Raw genomic sequence first — 11,332 nt, 5'->3', positions numbered from 1 at the left:
CTTGTATGGAAACGTTCTCCTGGTGGTATCAAATAAGAAGAAAAAAATTCTTTATCACTGCTATCAATAGTAAAATGCGTTTTCCCAACTGTAAAAGACATTGATAAATAAAACTGGCAAAAACGTCTCAGACTTCAGTAAGAACATAATAATCCCTATTCCAAAGAAGGTAGGTACTAACAGGTATTATTATTACCGATCAGCAACTTAGTAAATCGCAGCTGCAGATTATTGACACAGATTATATACGAATGAAGAAAAAAATGGATAGAAGCTACCCTCGGGGAATATCGGTTTTGGTTTCAAGGAACACGTGAGGCAAAATTGACCCTACGGCTTATCTTAGAGAAAATCCGTTAATGAAAACCAAAGCTAAGTTTGTAGCGTTCGAGAAAGCTTTTGAAACCGGTGATAGAATACACTCTTTGAAATACTGAAGGTAGGAGTGATGAAACACTTGGACTGAAAGGTTATCCACAACTTCCACCGCAACCAGGCGGCAGCTGTAGAGTCGGAGGAAATAGAAGCAGTGAGGTTTTCAGCCTGTTCCCAATGTCAGGATGTATATTGACTGAATTGTGAAGGGAAGTAAGGAGAAATTTAGAAAGCTAAGTGAAGTTCAGGGGAGAAGAAATTAAAATCTCGAGGTTTCCCGATGATATGATAATTGTGTCAGAGACGGTAATTGACTAGATAGATCATTGGAACGCGATGGATAGCGTCGTGAAACGGGGCTATGTCAATGAAAATAAAACAAGGGTAATGAGCCATGGTTGGAATCAAAAGATCTCTTCGCAACGAAAAATGCCATTGTTTTAATGAGTACCGGCCGAAGTGGCCGTGCGGTTAAAGGTGCTGCAGTCTGGAACCGCAAGACCGCTACGGTCGCAGGTTCGAATCCTGCCTCGGGCATGGATGTTTGTGCTGTCCTTAGGTTAGTTAGGTTTAACTAGTTCTAAGTTCTAGGGGACTAATGACCTCAGCAGTTGAGTCCCATAGTGCTCAGAGCCATTTGAACCATTTTTTTTTTTTAATGAGTGCTACTTCAACTCGCGTATCCGTGACACTCTCTACCCTATTTCGTGACACTATAAAACTAGCTGCCGTTATTTGAAGTTTTTCAGCATCTTCCTATCTGGTAACCATACCGCGCAGCACTGCGGTGTAGGACGTCTCTGTAACAGATTTGCTGCATCCTCTCAGTGTTCTGCCAATAAAACGAAGCTTTTGATTCGCCTTCGCGACAAGATTATCGATGTGATCGAATTTAAGCTGCTTGTAATTGTATTCCTAGGTATTTTGTTGAACTAACATCCTTTAGATTACTGTGATATATCGAGTACCAGAAATTTAGCAGATTGTATTTCATACTCACGTGAATCGCCTCGCACTTTTCATTATTGAGATATATTGACTGTCAACGGCCTTGCCGCAGTGGTAACAGCGGTTCCCGTCAGATCACCGTAGTTAAGCGCTGTGGGGTTGGGCTAGCACTTGGATGGGTGACCTTCCGGTCTGCCGAGGGCTGTTGGCAAGCGGGGTGCACTCAGCCCTTGTGAGGCAAACTGAGGAGCTACTTGACTGAAAAGTAGCGGCTCCGGTCTTGGAAACTGACATACGGCTGGGAGAGCAGTGTGCTGACCACATACCCCTCGGCATCCGCATCCAGTGACGCGTATGAGCTGAGGATGACACGGCGGCCGGTCAGTACCGTTGGGCCTTCATGGCCTGTTGTGGAGGAGAGATATATTGTCTAAATCATTCTGCAATTCGTTTTGATATTCTGATGAATTTACTTGATGGCAAACGACAACATCATCTGAAACCAATCTAAGATGGCTGTTCAGATCCAATACGCATTACCAAGCCGCTATCCCGGAATCCCGTACCAATTGCAGGTTGCCTAGCTAGCACCATCCGCGAAAACAAAAATTTGACTTTCAATATTTCGCGTAACAGTTCACGGAATTTAAAACTTTAATGTGTTGCCATAATCCACACAGTAAGAGATATAAACACACATACAATTTTAAGACAATTGGACAAGCATTGCAGTTAGGATCTCTGTGTTTCTCTTGACGCAACATGATTGACGGCGCGCAAGTACCCGGACTTTATTCGTCTAGTATTTGAGAACGAAGGCACTTAATCGACTTCCAACAAACTTTTCGTATAATTTCAAACTTTTAAGGAACTTTTTTCTTCTGACCACCCCCGCGCCTTGTCACCCCCCACACACAAAATGATGAAGGTAAAAATGTTTTTTACTTACAACATTTTCGCTCTTCATGCAGTTAAACTTCAGCAATAAGTATGATGTTTTGATTTATTACTTCTTTACGACTAACTCTAGTCACAACACACACTGCTGACTGGAGTTACTTATGTCAGTGAGTCTTCCAGCAAAATTATATTATTTTTCGACTCATTGTTCATGAGATACGATAAACACAGAGATGCATGAGAAACTAGCTTCTGTTTAAAATGGAATGCATGTTACCAGACTATATTCAATTAGTGTTTCATAATGAATGCACCTAGTGACTTCTAACAAACTTTAAGCATAATTCCAACCCTTTCGTAAATTTTTCTCGCTTACATGCGTAAATTAAACATTTAAAACATTAACTCGTTTCCCTAATGTAATCAGACGTTTGAAGCTATTTTATACAAGGGTGTTCGATGCTTTACGGATTCGGTGGTTTATTGATGTCTTCTAAATCTTTTATAAATGTTAAGAATGGCAGGGAGTCTGTAACAGTTCCGTAAGGAACGCCAGGTATCACTACTCTTTTATCGATAACTTTGTGTCAACTACTACGAACTGTGACGTTTCAGATTTCGTAATCACGAATTCAGTCGCACAAATGACGATACTCCATAGGCAAGCAATTTCCATAGAAGTCGCTTGTGAGGATCTGTGTCTAAAGCCTTCCTGAACTCTAGAAATATGGACTCATTTTGAGATACCGTGTCAATATAACTCATTACATCGCGTGAATACAGAGTTAGTTATGGTTTACAGAAATGCTTTTTTCTGCATCCGAACTGTGTGTCAATAGATCGTTTTCTTTGCGTAATTCATAATGCTCGAATACATTATATATTCAAAAACCTATGCAATTCGACGGCAACTCCTATTCCCATTCTTGGGTATTGGCGTGAGCTGTGTAACCTTTCAATCCTTAGGTACGGATTTCGTCGAGCAGGCAGTTGTATATGATTGTCAACTATAGAGCTATACTCTATTAACAATCTGGATCGGAATATTTGGCTTAAATCGCTTCGTTAGACCGAGAGTAACTACTTCTAGGTTACTCACGTTGGCAAGTGTTCTTGATTAGAATTCGGAATAATTACTTCGCCTTCTTTGGCCAACGAATTTTGGAAAACCATGTTTAGTAACTTCACTTTAATGGCACTTTCTGCAGTAACACTACCATTGCTGTTGCGCAGCGAAGATACTGATTCTGTCGTTCTGCAGGTGTACTTTCGCGTTTTCTGACAGGTTTCAAGACAGAGTTTCATTGTGGAAACTACTAAAAACATCTTGCAGTAATGTTCATTCTAAATTTCAAGCTTCTCTGAAACATCACCAATCTTGTAGATTTTACCTTATTTTAAATTTGCTATGCTTTTTTCGTTGCTTCTGCAACAGTGCTGCGATCTGTATTTTATGTCGTGGGGCATCAGTTCCGTCTGTTATTAATTTATTTGGTAAAAATCTCCCATCTGGCATCGATATTATTTCTTTTAATTCAAGCCACATCTGGTCTACGTTTATACAGTTAGTTTGAAAGAAGTGGATACTGTCCCTTATTAAGATATCAAGCGAATTTTTACCTGCCGTTTTAGAGAGACACATTTTGCATTTATTTTTGGGGAATTTGGCTGTTACGATACTCAGCCTCGCAGCAACGACCTAGTGGCTACTAATCATTGTACACGTCGATGCTCTCTAACTGTTCAGGATTATTTGTTGCTAAGAGATCAAGTATGTTCTCTCAACCAGTTACACTTCGAGTGGGTTCCTTAGTTAATTGGAGCTCTGTTTCTTTCACCCAACACAGCTGCAACGATTTACAACTGCAATACCAGGTGATTCTAGATTACCCTCGCCCTTTGTTTGCTCAGGACCCTTTACGAATGAACTCTCGTTTTCACACTTCTGCAAATCTCTAGCCTAAAAACTACTCACTCCCCTCCCTCCACTCCTGTAGCCGCTTCCACTGTGTAATGGCTGCCGGCCGGAGTGGCTGTGCGGTTCTAGACGCTACAATCTGGAGCCGAGCGACCGCTACGGTCGCAGGTTCGAATCCTGCCTCGGGCATGGATGTGTGTGATGTCCTTAGGTTACTTAGGTTTAATTAATTCTAAGTTCTAGGCGACTGATGACCTCAGAAATTAAGTCGCATAGTGCTCAGAGCCATTTGAACCATTTTGCGTAATGGTTCCCTGAGATATTAAGAGGAACCTGAAACGGCACTACCCTATGGCTCCAGTCAAGCAGTCTGCAGTGCACACCGTCGCAGAACCGCATGAGTCTTTCATTCAGACCATCCACTCGTTATACAATACGTCCTGTCGATGATGCTACAGATCGTGGACTCTGCCTTCATATCACAAGCAAGATTTGCCATCTTTACTTCAGACAGCCACCGGAGACCGGAGAGAATCACTTCCGATCCAAAGTGACACAGATAATTAGCAGCTGGCTGCATTTCTGTCCTGTTCGTGGCACCCACAAGGACCTGTCCCACATCTGGGATGAATCTTCCCGATGTGTTCGATGAGTGCACACTGGATTTCTTCCCATCCCAGGCAGTCAGATCTCTAAGGGTCCTCAATAGACGGCTAAAATCGGAGTACCCAAGTACCAATAATCCCACCATCTGCGAAGCAGTATAGTGGACGACAAGGGACAAGTGAAGCCGATACAGGACGGATACATCTACATCTACATCTACATTTATACTCCGCAAGCCACCCAACGGTGTGTGGCGGAGGGCACTTTACGTGCCACTGTCATTACCTCCCTTTCCTGTTCCAGTCGCGTATGGTTCGCGGGAAGAACGACTGTCTGAAAGCCTCCGTGCGCGCTCTAATCTCTCTAATTTTACATTCGTGATCTCCTCGGGAGGTATAAGTAGGGGGAAGCAATATATTCGATACCTCATCCAGAAACGCACCCTCTCGAAACCTGGCGAGCAAGCTACACCGCGATGCAGAGCGCCTCTCTTGCAGAGTCTGCCACTTGAGTTTATTAAACATCTCCGTAGCGCTATCACGCTTACCAAACAACCCTGTGACGAAACGCGCCGCTCTTCTTTGGATCTTCTCTATCTCCTCCGTCAAACCGATCTGGTACGGATTCCCACACTGATGAGCAATACTCGAGTATAGGTCGAACGAGTGTTTTGTAAGCCACCTCCTTTGTTGATGGACTACATTTTCTAAGCACTCTCCCAATGAATCTCAACCTGGTACCCGCCTTACCAACAATTAATTTTATATGATCATTCCACTTCAAATCGTTCCGCACGCATACTCCCAGATATTTTACAGAAGTAACTGCTACCAGTGTTTGATCCGCTATCATATAATCATACAATAAAGGATCCTTCTTTCTACGTATTCGCAATACATTACATTTGTCTATGTTAAGGGTCAGTTGCCACTCCCTGCACCAAGTGCCTATCCGCTGCAGATCTTCCTGCATTTCGCTACAATTTTCTAATGCTGCAACTTCTCTGTATACTACAGCATCATCCGCGAAAAGCCGCATGGAACTTCCGACACTATCTACTAGGTTGGCTTTTGAACGTTCACCACAGAAGTCTGTTCGGAGGGCGTCGCAGCAGCTACACATCCCTAGAGTGACTGCGCTCTGGGTCCTTCAGAAACTTTTACGGATGTGTTCAAACCGACTGCAACTGGTGCACGCACTGAAGCCAACTGCAACGCGTGCAGTTCGCTGTGGACGTTCTTCACCACACAGAGGAGGATGGTGATTCTCTGAACAACTTGGCATTTTATGGCGAAGCGTCATTCCACGTCTGTGGTAAGGTAAACAAATACAATTTTCGCATCTGGAGCACAAGAAATCCCTTTACTGTGACGGAAGAAATAATGGCAACCCGAAAGTGTCCTAGACGCTACTCCAGGCGGGTGTAAAATGAACGTGCGCAACGGAAAATACTTAACGCAAAAGTGAAGATTTGCCTCTGTCTGACTAACTACTGAAGCATATCTTAGGATCTCTTAATGGTGATATTATCTCCTCCTTCTTGCTCTTTAACATATAAATTACAACATAAACATAAATGAATGATAAAGGAAACTAATAACTACAAAATGATAAATGCTGTTTCTGCTTATACATTTATTGTAGATTAAAACCCCTTTATATATTACAAACGTTTGTATATCAATGCCCAATGGACATAAATAGAAACAAATGAATTTCCTAACTAATATTAGTAATCAATACCCCAAATCTGCACCTTTTTATGACTGCACGATCTAATATAAATAACGCGAGATGAGTGACATCATCCGCGCACCGAACACTAGAGGACACTACTTTTCAAAGATAATGAACAGTGATGTGCAACCTCGGTGGAAGTAAAAGTTACGTGATCGCAGCTGTTTAGCATTGTAGCCCTATTGAGCCGAAGCAATTGGAGTGATGGTTATCGTACACGTCTGCGACGATGGAAGACCTCCGGCCACAAAGTATAAAAACAACTCATTCAAACACTAGGACGGCAGAAGACGGTCCTCTGATTAGTATAATCTAATACTGTCTTCTCCTCTCTGTTTTCTACAGACGAGAAACGCGAACTCTGAGTCACAAGGACGGAGTTCAGAGAACGTCTCAACGTATAGACAGAAGAAGTGCTCTCAATCACTGAATGTTGCGTACTCAACGACAACGACAACGAAGTCCAGAATCGTATAAGTTCGCAACCGTACAGTGCCTAACCATCCTAACTATAAAATCTCGCCGGCCGGTCGTGCGGTTCTAGGCGCTACAGTCTGGAGCCGAGCGACCGTTACGGTCGCAGGTTCGAATCCTGCCTCGGACATGGATGTGTGTGATGTCCATAGGTTAGTTAGGTTTAATTAGTTCTATGTTCTAGGCGACTGATGACCTCAGAAGTCGCATAGTGCTCAGAGCCATTTGCACCATATAAAATCTCCTGAGAGTAAAGACAGCAAGTTTGTCTGTAGCAACAAAGCTGATACTGAGCGACCGTCAAATACAGGCGCTCAAAAACGGAAGGCCCCTTCTCTACACCGCTGGGTCCCAGCACAGCTCGGCTCCCCCTCCCTCGTAACTCAGAAGACGAACCATCTTCTCGAAACCATATAATATTCTCCCTCTACAGATTCTTCCGAACGCTGACCAACCATATTTTGTCTTTTGTCGTCCAACGTGAAAAGTTTGCGTGGAAATACCTATCTCTGTAAATTAGGGCCTGCCGGAGTGGCCGAGCGGTTCTAGGCGCTACAGTCTGGAACCGCGTGACCGCTACGGTCGCAGGTTCGAATCCTGCCTCGGGTATCGATGTTTGTGATGTCCTTAGGTTAGTTAGGTTTAAGTAGTACTAAGTTCTAGGGGAGTGAAGTCCCATAGTGCTCAGAGCCATTTGAACCATTTGTAAATTAGGAATTCATGCAATGGTACGCTTCTCTGAGTAAAAATCCTCGGAAATGACCCAGCCTGCGAGATTTCTGAGGTAAAGCTTCCTCGTTCCTCTCTGATTTTCAGAGTTTCCGAAGTATTATAGGGTTATCCTTCTCGCCCCGCTACAACGCCGGCCAGCCGCTGCTGTATTGTTCTTCAGCGCTCAGGTGCCCCGACCGTCCGTCTTAGCTACTTCCTGTGTCAAGCAGGAATAACACACCTGTGTGGGGTTTTCCACCCAGGGCTTGAGTTAAATCTGCCGTTTCATCCACTGGCGTTCCAACCTCTACTAGAATATGCAATCATTCATTACGCCGTTTAGATAATAGAGACACTCCGTCACCTCTCATGCAATAAGCGTTGACAACTATTTAGAAGGTGTACGAGACAATGTCAATCTTCTTTAAATTTTCATATATACGATGTACACTCTATCAAATGATACCTAATTCCGGTTGTAAATCACGGTAAAGTATGTAGATGAGTGCTTGTAAGGTGCGAAATTATAGCCACATTACAAGTAAAGGCAAGGTGCCGTTTGATGGCTAATCGCATTATGAAACCATTTATTTCTCTCAGGAAAAAAGACAGTTAATACTAACAATAGCCTTGATATGCTGGAGCTGTCTGCGTTACTGCAATTGGCTGACCTCCAAGACAGTGTCGTTTTCGAACAGAACTGTGCACCGCTACATTGAGCTTAGAATGAGATAATCTTGGCCAGGTGTTTCCATATCGCTGGATTGGTTGTGGTGGCCCAGTTCCTTGGCCTTCTAAGTCGCCTGACACTGCACCGACACTTTCTAAGGGGGTAAGGACAGAGTCTACCAAACGCCTGACAACCACACGATGATTTAAAGAACCGGATCGTTGCTGTCATTGCCACAGTTGATGCATGTATGTTGCGCCGAGTGTGGACAGGCCTTGAATACACACTGGATGTTGTGTGTGCCACAAAAGGCGCACGTGCTGAAATGGATTGAATGGCATAAAAAACATTGTGAGATAGTGTGTTACATAAGGCAAACATGGTGTGAATATCTCAGTTAGTTTGGATGTTTCAACACATTAAAGTTGCACCAACCTGTAGACACATACTTTATATTTCGTCGGATTTTCCGAAACCTTATGACGAACATTCCATAATGTCTCTGCAGTTCTGCACCAGAGAGAAACCAGCACCAGAGAGAAACCCACTAAATCAAGAAACGTGAGGGTCTTCGTTACTATTATTATTATTGTTATTATTATTAATGTCATGTAGGAGTGTCTTTGGGCTGACACACTTCGAATGAGCTCAGTTTTGTTGGTTTGTTAAACTTGTTGGCAGAGATCTTTTGGAAAAGGCGAGGATACATTTTTTTTTTGTGGAAGGCGATGGTACCAGCCATCTTTAGAAATCTGTGGGACATTGAAACAAGTAAACCCGAACTCGAATCGTTATGACATACACAGAGCAATAACGAATGAACGAAAATGGTTTACCCGGTGGCTTCGCCCATTGTTGACAACCTCTAACTGTGCATATCATCCATAATGGAGAATACAGTTTAAACTGACTAGGATTCTGTAGGGGATTATCGCACTGTTTAGTAACTAAACATGGGATTGACTTCAGGTGACGTCGTTGCTATTCAAAGCTGTGTGCCGCATGTAACACTGCAGAGTCCGTCCCATCTGCTACTGAATGTGCTGTTTACTGTTGCGTACGGAATACGTACTGCAGAATCCAGAACATAAATTTAATTATTTAACCTGAGCAGATTAGGGCTTTCAGACCAGTGTAAAAGCGCCCATTTTAAAAGAAATTCGAAACGAGCTTAAAAGCGATGTTCCAGGATCTTTTCATACAGACGACCGCTAACCTGAGTTTCAAACGCTACGCCCACACGTTAACTTTCAACAGTGAACATGCCAGTTTATTCAGTAATTCTGACGAGGAAGAGGATAGCAATCAAAAGAGACTCTTGCGAGAGGATTGATTCGTACCCCGATTCTCCGATACTCTGAACTGCCATCGAAATGTCTGTAAGCTTGTATTTACGTCACTCCTACAGAAAAAATATACATGTAATTCGAGTGACGTAGCTAAAAGCAGTAGTACCTTTATTCCATTGGTCGCCGCACGACAAGTGACATCTAATGTGTTTTCATGTCAGGTTTATTTATACTATTTTTTGAGAAAGTCTTTTCGGGCAGGTCCAGCTGCCTGTGGTTAAAAAGTTCCTGACGGCAGTCACAGACACGTATAACATAAACCTTTCTTTCCGAATTATGGGAGGTCATGCACGAACAACTGAAAAATCTTGATTTATATTTTTTATTAACATCAATTTTTCAAAACTGTTATACAGTTGTTACGAGCATTTCGACATATCTGGTACACAAGTAGTGTAACGCATCTGCGAATAAGAACAGAAAACGGTGGGAGCGACGTACGTCTACTTCCATGGCCATACCTAGTACAGTATCGCTTCTTGAAAAAAGTAATGTAAATCAACTTATCGATATGTAACTACAATGGAACCGCTATACGTGCTCATAGAATTGTAATTACTATTATCTCTGTATCGTAGTATATAAGAAAAAGATTTCTTTGTTTCACGCTCTTGTCTTCATCTTTGTCTATGTCTGGTTGGTTCTGGTGTCCTATCTGACGGTCGCATATAGATCATGGTCTGTAAATAATTATTTCAATTATATATAGTGTCATGATAATTTTTGTTAAATATATGCAAATAGCTTGGTAGTATGCGTTCTTTGTCAGTAGCACAAAGTACCTCCTCTGACCCATAATTATCATTTACGTAATAATTAAATGTTGCCCTGTCCATTTTGTGTAAGTCCATTGTTGCAGCGACGCCATTGGTGTTAAAAATGATAAAACTATTTTAATATTCATTTAATTGCAAAAAGTACTAAAGATAATAATGTAAATAAATGCAGAAAGGTGTCTTGTAATATTTTTCATTTCTTTCTGTAGGCCAGTGGTACAGTTTCATTAAAAACAATTATTTCAATTAAATACGCTGCCATTACACATAGCCAGCTATACTGGAGCATCGGGGCTTCACAGAGCAAAATAAATAATTAATTAAATATTATATTTAATTTGCTCTTCGCGTATCATTAAAGAAAGATTTTTTTATCCATCGTAAGACGGATGTCTTCACCTTGGAATACGTATGATGTTTCTGGCGATAGCGCCCTGAGAAAATTTAGCCGTGGCTTTTAACAAACATAAAAGCCATTTCTTAACAAAATATTTCATTCCAAATGTAGCAGGATATTTTATTTTATTCAATTTTTCAAAAAGTTAGGCGATACTAGAAATTTAATATGTTTCTAACAATCTTGAGGATAGCTATGTTGCATACCTTTTTCAAGGAATCTCGTATTGTGTGTTTCGTTCAGGCAGACAACTGGAGTCGCATTCCTTAAAAAATTGTTTTGTATGTTTTATAGGGCGGAAATCAATTGCTCAAAAACGTAAAATAATTTCTGTAAACATTAATTTTCTTTTAAAAAACGATAACTTTTCTGTATTGCGAAATAAAATTCCTCCTTATTTACTGCAAGCTTTGGAAATCCCCGTAGTTTTGCAACTCCGCGTTTATTCCAGCCTCTTCACTTACAACTTCC

General features: G+C 41.8%; 1 pseudogene; it reads left to right on the top strand.

The window, feature by feature from the left end:
• Nucleotides 1-1,416: 1,416 nt before the first annotated feature.
• LOC124623502 lies at nucleotides 1,417-1,534 on the top strand (annotated as a pseudogene).
• The last annotated feature ends 9,798 nt before the right edge of the window (nucleotides 1,535-11,332 follow it).

Source organism: Schistocerca americana, chromosome 7 (assembly GCF_021461395.2).
Source record: "Schistocerca americana isolate TAMUIC-IGC-003095 chromosome 7, iqSchAmer2.1, whole genome shotgun sequence".
NCBI lineage: Eukaryota > Metazoa > Arthropoda > Insecta > Orthoptera > Acrididae > Schistocerca > Schistocerca americana.
The sequence above is the reverse complement of the archived record's forward strand: the minus strand, read 5'-3'. Positions and strand labels throughout refer to the sequence as shown.